Raw genomic sequence first — 8,586 nt, 5'->3', positions numbered from 1 at the left:
TATTTTTGGAAAAGTATTTTGACAAATCTTAACTATACCAAACTCGAAGCCATGTCAGTGAAAACTGTGAACATAAAATGAATCAACATTGTAGAATTTATATGTTGGGTTTTTTTTCCTAAAAAGTTTTTCAGTTGGTCAATATTGCATTTCAAATACCATATATATCTGATTCGTAAGTAAATCAGATTTTGGACTAAAAGAGAACCTCGAGTCACATTCATTGACCACAACGTATACACACAAAACTTTCTTGCACCATTTTAAAAACAATTTCTTAAGTATTGTTTTTTTTATACTGTAAATTTCCGTGTAATATCAAATGACATTGAAACTGATTTAAATATTCTCGGTTCTCAACATCTTACTCAAATTCGTGGCCTAACATAACTTTCACAAATCTTGATGAAGTTTCGCCGAATTTTGACGGAAAGTTTGATTATAGTTGAGCAACAAAACAGACCAAAAATTGGGAGTCAATTGATTGAAGCGCCACACATCATGATCAATGATACACTTCTTCCCACCATTAATCAATCGTTAATCGTAATTAATCGTTCTGAATGTTTTTCAAATAATTCTAAAAACAAGCGAAATTTTTTCATCTTGTTTGAGTTATAGGGTTGTGAATTTTACTAGTCATTTTGATTGGTCGCGGTCCAAGTGTCCATGGTGAAATTTATTTTGCTTATTAAAAGATCCAGAGAAATTAAAAAATACACAGATTTGTAGAGAAATTCATGAAAAGTCTTATTTTTTGTCGTAATTTTTAAAGCTTTAGGTTTTTAGGGCCAATCTACAAAATGTGTATGGTCGGTTTTCGAAACTCGACAGGACCCATTCGGCTGTCACCCTAAGTTACATATTTCCATTTTGTGTAGGACGGGCTATTCACGATGTTATCCACGAGGATAATCTTACACCGCCGTTCGTTTCCTTGGGCGCATTCAGTCAAATTCTAGATTAGTTAGTATTCATTGTCAATTTCTACTGGTTTTGAGAAACTAGTCACAGCACACAGGTACGTACTGCAAACCCCTACGCAATAGTAGGTCCCGTTTAAGGAGCGAGCATCTACCTCAGGACTAGAAGGACGGTTGGACGGACGAACAAATTTCTGCAGTCCAATTTTCCCAAGGAACATAAACTGGGCTGGGAAAATCTCTCCCACCCACTTTTGCCCTTACCCTGCTCCAGGCAGCTTTGGCCGTTCCTGGAAGTGTGAACCTTATAGGGGGGAAGGCCTTGGCTTTGGCTGTCGGATGGCAATGTACCAACATCAGCACCATCAACTCCCACACGAGTATGTGTGTATGTGTATGAGTGTGGATATGTGGGTGGATGAACGAACGTGTGCTCTCCTTTTTGCGGATTTTCCGCTAGCGAAGCTTCGACTGGATTTGAATAGACCCGGTAAAACTTTGACTTTGCATAAATTCGGTGGGATTTTGTGCGCCGCACCGTTCAGTGCATCGATACACACGCTTCTACTCTTGTATGTGTGTGTGCACGCGTGTGTATGTGTGCTGGCACATGTTTGCGGTTCCGGAGACGACGACGACGACGGGTGAACTAATATGAATAGTGTTATTCAAATGCATTTTTAAACACTTTTGCCGGTGTGCTGCGGCCTTTTGGCAGCTTGTAATGTGTTCCATGTGCCAAGTTCGGGTTATTTTCGATGTGCTTCCAACCATTTGTGACATTGTCTCTCGTTTCGTATCACAAAACCCGGGGAAAAGATTAACACAATCTCTAAATTAACGGATTTTGATAATGCAATTTTCGATTATACAGCTCAGCTACATATTCTAGCTCTTTTGAGGGGAGAACATTTTCCAATTAGTTCTGCGAAAACATAACTTCGATTCTGGTGGGAATAGTTTTATCTTTTCTACCTTCATAATTTACTTCAAGCTTGGCGCTCTGTAATGAATTCGTTTTCATACGGATTTACCAACATAGAAAATTCTCCCCAAATGTACCTGGGCCCTAGTTTCGGCCCCCCTCCATCGAGCGGCGCCGTGGCTTAGTTGGTTAAAGCGCCTGTCTAGTAAACAGGAGATCGTGAGTTCGAATCTCGCCGGAGCCTACCCTTCCCTATCCTGTGAAGGGGAAAACTTTTTTTAACTACTTCACTGATTCAATGACCTCTTGTTGAATTTCGAAAAGTTTTGATTACCTATCAATTTCAAGCACGCCATAAGATACAATCAATAATTATTTCACCCTTTTGTGTTCGGTATCTAGTGAATAATGTTCCTTTAGAACCCGACTGAACAGCAATGAAACCGAAGACGAGATCTACCTTGAAAGATAAGAAGAAGAACCAGTTGGTTGTTTGTGCTTTGGTGGGTTTTGTTATTTTTTCGCTTGAGAAACTGCTGCTACCCCTTTTTCGCCCGGAATGTTGTCGAAAAGAGGAGGCGGTTTTGGGAATCCCAAAACAATAACCAACTACGGAAATTTACTACGCGCTCCGGGAGCGAGCGGAAAGGCGGAGGGCGAAAAACGGTAAATATCCGAAAAGTTTTGCTTTTGTGATTGAAGCGAAATCTCCACGAAATTAGCATCGAGATTTTCGGTTAAGTTTATCGGAAAGTTTTCTTTCAATCTGATTCTGAAAATTGGAAATGATTTAGATCTTTGATCTGATTCCACAAAACTTTAATTTCAATTTAATCTCTTATTCTGATTTTGTTTTGATATTGTGGAGAATTCCAATTTCACTTCACTGAATCTAGATCTTAAATTATGTATCAGCATTGAAAAATTCTTGAATCTGAATTTTTAAACTGATATCCCAATTCAAAAACAAAATATTCTGAATCTGAAATCTGATTTTTCAATTTCCTATCTGAATCCCAAATCTATAATTTTAATATTAAATCCACGTATTGAGTTTTTCATATTTTAGTGATTAATTTTCCGTTAGTTCATCGAATAATTAGATTGGCCATTACAAATTTTCGGACAGGAAGCTAATCTGCAATCAAAATCGAGTTATAAATTTCAAATATTTTTTCTCGATTAAAATTTGATAGGTGTTTGCTTTTGTAAACATAAATTCTGTATTTATGCTACAATGGAACATTCCGAAAATCTGGGTGAAAAGTTATTTTTCAATTCCTTGCAGAGTCTATTTTCAGTTATGAATACATGCGAATACAGCGAACCGGTATAAAATGGAACCGGGAAAACCGGTATTGATAGTTGTTTCCCATACGTAAACTTATTTTAAATTTTTAAAATCATTCATTCCATCATGGCTAATCTTTTTCTCAGAAACTTTACAATCCACCGTCTTTTACTTTAGGATAGTAAACCGCGAAAAGCGGGAAAATGACGGGAAAAGTCAGGAATATCTTTGAAAAAAAAGGGATTTTTGAGGTCAGCATATACGTTTGTCGCGCAAAGACACTTATACAAGATCCCAAGTTTTTTATTCTTGTGTACATAGTATTTTTTAAAAGAAATATAGAAACTTTAATATTTTGGAAACTAGAAATATTGTATTAGTGTTTTGATTGGTTCTTACGTGAGACTGTCTCAAACACACGATGCGATCATAAAAATGAAAATAAGATATACTTTCCACGAGAAAACTGAGGTTTTAATATAATTTGACGTTTCAAACCTCATTTTTTCAAAACATAAATAAAATCAAACATTTTATCAATTTTTTATGACTTCTAAGTTCGGAGATATTGCATTTTGCAAATGATAATCATTGACTATAGTGAAAAAAGGGAAGGAGCGTCCATGAATGAGGGGTGGGCGGGTCATTCTCAAAAATACAGGATTTGTATTGTAGAATTCAACTAGTCTATCGGCCAAGTTTGGCGAATTTCCGATGAGATTTTTGTTTTCGTTGTACACTTGACATGGGATGACCCATATAAATAAAAATGGATTTCTGTCTGTCTGCCTGTCTGTTCCCTATAGACTCGAAAACAATTGAACCGATTTTCGTGAAGTTTGGTAGGTGGGGTTATTGAAAGTCGGGGAAGGTTCCTGTTATGGTTTAAGAACCCTTTCTCACAAGAAAGAGGGAGGGGTCTCCCAAACAAAAGACAAATGTTTGCATAACTCGAGAACCGATCAAGCAAATGGTACCACATTTGGCATGCGAGGGTATTTGGTTACAAAGAATATTTCTATGATTATTTGAGACCCCTCCGTCTTTCTAGTAAGAAGATAGGAAGGGGAGCTCTCTTAAAAATTTTAAAACAACGCAAAAACCAATCGAGTAAATGGAACTAAAATTGGCATGAGATGATTTTGGGGTACGAGAAATGTGTCAATGAATATTTGGCAGCCATCCCTCCTTCCAGTGCAGTGATAGGAAGAGGGAAGGGAGGCTCTCTTACATTTTTTTTGCTTCAGTGTAAATAGAACTAATCGAATAAATGGAAACAAATTTGGCATTGCAGGGAATTTGGGTACCAGAAATGTTTTCATGATTATTAGAGACCCTTCTCTAATAATTAATAGCAATTTTCACTTTAAAGGTAAGTGACATCTTTAATGAATTTTCGCCTTACGTAAATTCATGTGAATTTTAAGTGACCTTCAAGTGAAATCACTTAAGTGAGCGATCAAGTGAATTTCAAGTGAATGGCAAAGTCAATTTCAAATGTTTTCTCAGGTCATTAGTATCTTTCAGTTGTTGTGGTTTCAAGGTGAAATTTCGGAATATCAAACATAAATCAACTTTGTTTTTTCGAAACAATTATTTATTAAAAAAATACAACGTAAAAAAACGTCACTTTTTTCCTTATTTGGGTTCGAATAGATTTTTCGGCTTCGAAAAATCATTGACTTCCTCACTTTGACGAGACATTCGGGTTGATCTTTCCTGAAATAATAATAAAAAAAAAAAATTTTACTAGTATTTATTGTTTTGCATGAAACTTACTTTAATTTCACTGCACTTTTCCAAAATCAATCATCATCGGAAAACGTATCCGAAACCTGATTGCTTTAAAAAAGGTCACTGCGACGTGTTATCCGATTCACACGATGTTTCTGTCGACCTATGGAAAATATAATTGTTTAATAACATATAAGTGACTTTAATTCTGCACCTATCAACTCAAACAAACCTTTGTTGTTCTTTTCTAAACAACAATGAAACAATCAATTCTGACATTGTTGACATTCGCTATGCAAAAAATCACTTGAATTTTAAGTGATGGGCAAGTGAATATTGGCGTAAGTGACCGGTCAAGTGAGCATCGAAGACATTCAGTGCCAGTCACTTAAAATTCAAGTGATGAGCAAGTGAAAATTAGTTCGGTCACTTAAAACTTAAGTGAGAGGTAAGTGAAATGTACATGATCCACTTAAAATGAAGAAATTCACTGAGTTTTCACTTTTAAGTGAATCTTCCAGTGTTTTTTAAGTGTGATTTTGGGTTCAGTGTATCGCTCTCCCCTTCCAATGGGGAGATGAGAAAACGGGGGGCTTCTGTACAATTTTCTGCATAACTCTTAAACTATTCAATCAAATGAAAAACGAGAAATATTTCTATGTTTATTTGAGACACCTCCCTTCTTCCATTTGGAAGATAAAAAACGGAGAAGGTATTTTATCGCATATCTCAAGAATAACTCTATCAAGTGCAATTAATTTTGCGTGGAAGGTATTTGAGACCACAAAAAATTCTATCGATACTTGGTACTACTCCCTCCTTCCAGTGGGTTGATAAAAAAGGGGGATGGCTCCTTTTCGTTTCTTTTTGCATAATTTGAGATCTAATCAAATAAAATAAAACAAATTTGGCATGGGAGACATATGATACGAGAAATTGGTAAATGATTATTTGAAACCTATCCATTCTCCCATTGTGGATATAGGAAAGGATAAGGGAGACTCGCATAGAATTTGTTGCACAACTAGAGAACTCATCTAAGAAATGGAACCAAATTTCACATGGAAAAGAATTTGGGGACGAGAAATGGTTCTATTATAATACAATTTTGTTATCATAATTTAACTTATAATTAATCTAGCGAACGGAATCCAATTTGACATGGAAAGGTATTTGTATACCAGATTAGTTTCTAAGCTTATTATAAAACCTTTTGCCTTGCAAGAACGAAGGGGAGGGAATTCGCGGCTTTTCATATAATTCTGTTGTATCGCATGAGAATTTGAGTAGTGGGAGATGGGAATCTTTTTATTGCAAATCAAAACTCTAGCTGCAGTGTTCATTTTAAAATGCCCAGTGGGTCAGCTAGTTTAAATATATTTTTACGTATTTCCATACATCTCAGCAAAAAAAAATTATCTAGAGAATACAATATTTTCACCAATTCTAAAGTATGAAAACCTGGCCAATGTGTGTGAAAAGACTATGTGTTAGAAGTTGAAGAAGTAATTCATAATTTTATACTAGTTAAAAAAATAAACCAGCACAATTTTACTCTGTTCGGCTGTTTGTCGGTTTGTTTACTTGAGTACGTCTGATGATGGGTGAAGGAAAGTAACCCGAAACGTAACGAAAATTTCAAAAAGTTGTTTCACTCACCGAAAAAACTCAATAAGTATAAATCTTCTAAAAAGTACCGGTGATAAACTTTGATTTACAAAGTGTATTAGCACTGAGTTTGTGAAACGGATATGATGAGTGTTGCAAGATACACAGATAAAAAAATGTAACCTTACAATACAAGTGATTTTACATTTCTACATCGTCGCTTGAAAATTTTTGAAAAAGAGTATAGCAGCTCAACCATTTCTATGAAAATTACATGTCAATGCACGCTTATTCCAGCGCCGGTGTCAGTTTGTCAGTTTTGTTTTGTTTCCATTCCTATTGGTTTCCCGTCCCGTGCTGCGTCGGCAAAAGATGTTAGTTTTTTCTCTCTATCAAATCGTGGTTGCTGATTAAAGGTAAATCAATATTAAAAATAACTGTGATTGACTTAATAATTTCACACTAATTGCTGTTCTTTACAGGAAATATTGATGCTGAATCCCCAAAACATCATAGCCCCAACTGTGCGACAATTTTCTGCTGTCTTCTCGAACCAGCCGTCGAGCAGGCGTCGTCGGCGGAATCGGCAACGAAGATCACTTCAAGTGTTGTCATTCAATCAGCAAGTGCGATTATCGTGAAATAAAATTTTTCCTGCATACAAACGGTGACTTTTTTGATTTTGCGAAACCACTCCCTATCCAATAAGATTCGTGAGATGTGCTAAATAATGTAAATGTACAGTAAACAACAGCATTGAATGCGTCCGGGAATTTACATGAAACGTGCAGTATTATCACTTGTAAATAGCCGATTCCTTTCTACCCATGCAGTTGCATGTAAATCTACGTGGATTTTTCTAAGTGTGTAAAGCAGTCCAATCCTTCTTATAGTGATTCTTTATTGGAATTGCTAAGTTTTAGAGATAAGAAATAGTTTTTCACTTATCACTATAGCAGGGTTGCTAGGGAACCGGGAAACCGGGAAAAAATCGGGAGTTTCGGCACAACATTCGGGAAAATTGTCATGTTTGTATATTTTTGCACGGCATTCCAAAAACATGTTTTGATCGCTTTTGAAAGCCTTTTATGTTATCTAGTTTCCTACAAAGAGTTCCAGTTTTTCGACGTCAAATGGTTCAGTGTTCGAGGTATAGATTAAGCATTCTAAAATTATCTTCGCACGTAGCCGGGCCGGCAATTTCCGGTAAAATCTTTTGAAAAATCGTTCAAAAATGGGGAATGGATTCAAAATTATATATTGCAGAAACAGGACAAAATCCGGAAAATTCGCAGGAACAAACTGCAGACCATAATCCATAAAAATTAAAGGGTGAAGAAAAATGATTTGATTTTTTTTCTTGTCAAAACACATCAGCAGTGTTCAATTCTTGTTTACAGTGAAACATTCGATTCATTTTGATGGACCAAATTGCTACAAAACCGTTTCTGACGAAAAATTTAAAGCCGGATTTGCTAATTTTGTTCAATTTTCCAAATTATATTAATAAATCCGGGCAGTTTTCTACAATATCCGGGCATCCGGGCCAAACCGGACTTGTCTCGATAATTTCATTTCAATCTGAGGTTCTTAAAATATTTTTTAAAAGAAAGCTTATACTTTGGCAGCGTGAGACGTTTTTAAGCAGAGTTACATTTTTCTAACGAAAGGAAATTCTTTTTTTTCTAGGAATAGGCATTGTTTTTCAATATTGTTGTATTATTGTCGTTGAAATTGGCCTGAGGAACGAATCACCTATGCAGTGTTTTGTTTTTTTATTCTTCCTGTGTTGAACTTTTGCTTAAAGTTTCCTGAGCTGGAAAATATGTCTTATGTAAAAAATATTTCGAAATCAAAGGTCTCTATCCCGATAACAGTTTAATATCTTACATGCAAACGATTGAAGTTCAGCCTTGTCCTATTCACGGTTTTCTATATTTTCACGAATCTCCAGTTCAAATGACTAGGACATTATCAAAGTTATTCACAGAAAAAAACCTAGAACATTTCTTTGGATTTCTACAAATAAATATAACTGCACTTATGAAATACAGACCCGTTCGTTTTTGGCAACATTCGATTTTGGCAACATTCGATTTTGGCAA

The 8,586-nt window shown here is 35.7% G+C and overlaps 1 non-coding gene across 1 annotated transcript; it reads left to right on the top strand.

Annotated features, from left to right (window-relative positions):
• Nucleotides 1-2,018: 2,018 nt before the first annotated feature.
• Trnat-agu (transfer RNA threonine (anticodon AGU)) lies at nucleotides 2,019-2,092 on the top strand. Its single transcript has one exon. It is a non-coding gene; the product is annotated as a tRNA-Thr (tRNA).
• The last annotated feature ends 6,494 nt before the right edge of the window (nucleotides 2,093-8,586 follow it).

This window comes from Uranotaenia lowii, chromosome 3, assembly GCF_029784155.1.
Source record: "Uranotaenia lowii strain MFRU-FL chromosome 3, ASM2978415v1, whole genome shotgun sequence".
Taxonomy (NCBI): domain Eukaryota; kingdom Metazoa; phylum Arthropoda; class Insecta; order Diptera; family Culicidae; genus Uranotaenia; species Uranotaenia lowii.
The sequence above is the reverse complement of the archived record's forward strand: the minus strand, read 5'-3'. Positions and strand labels throughout refer to the sequence as shown.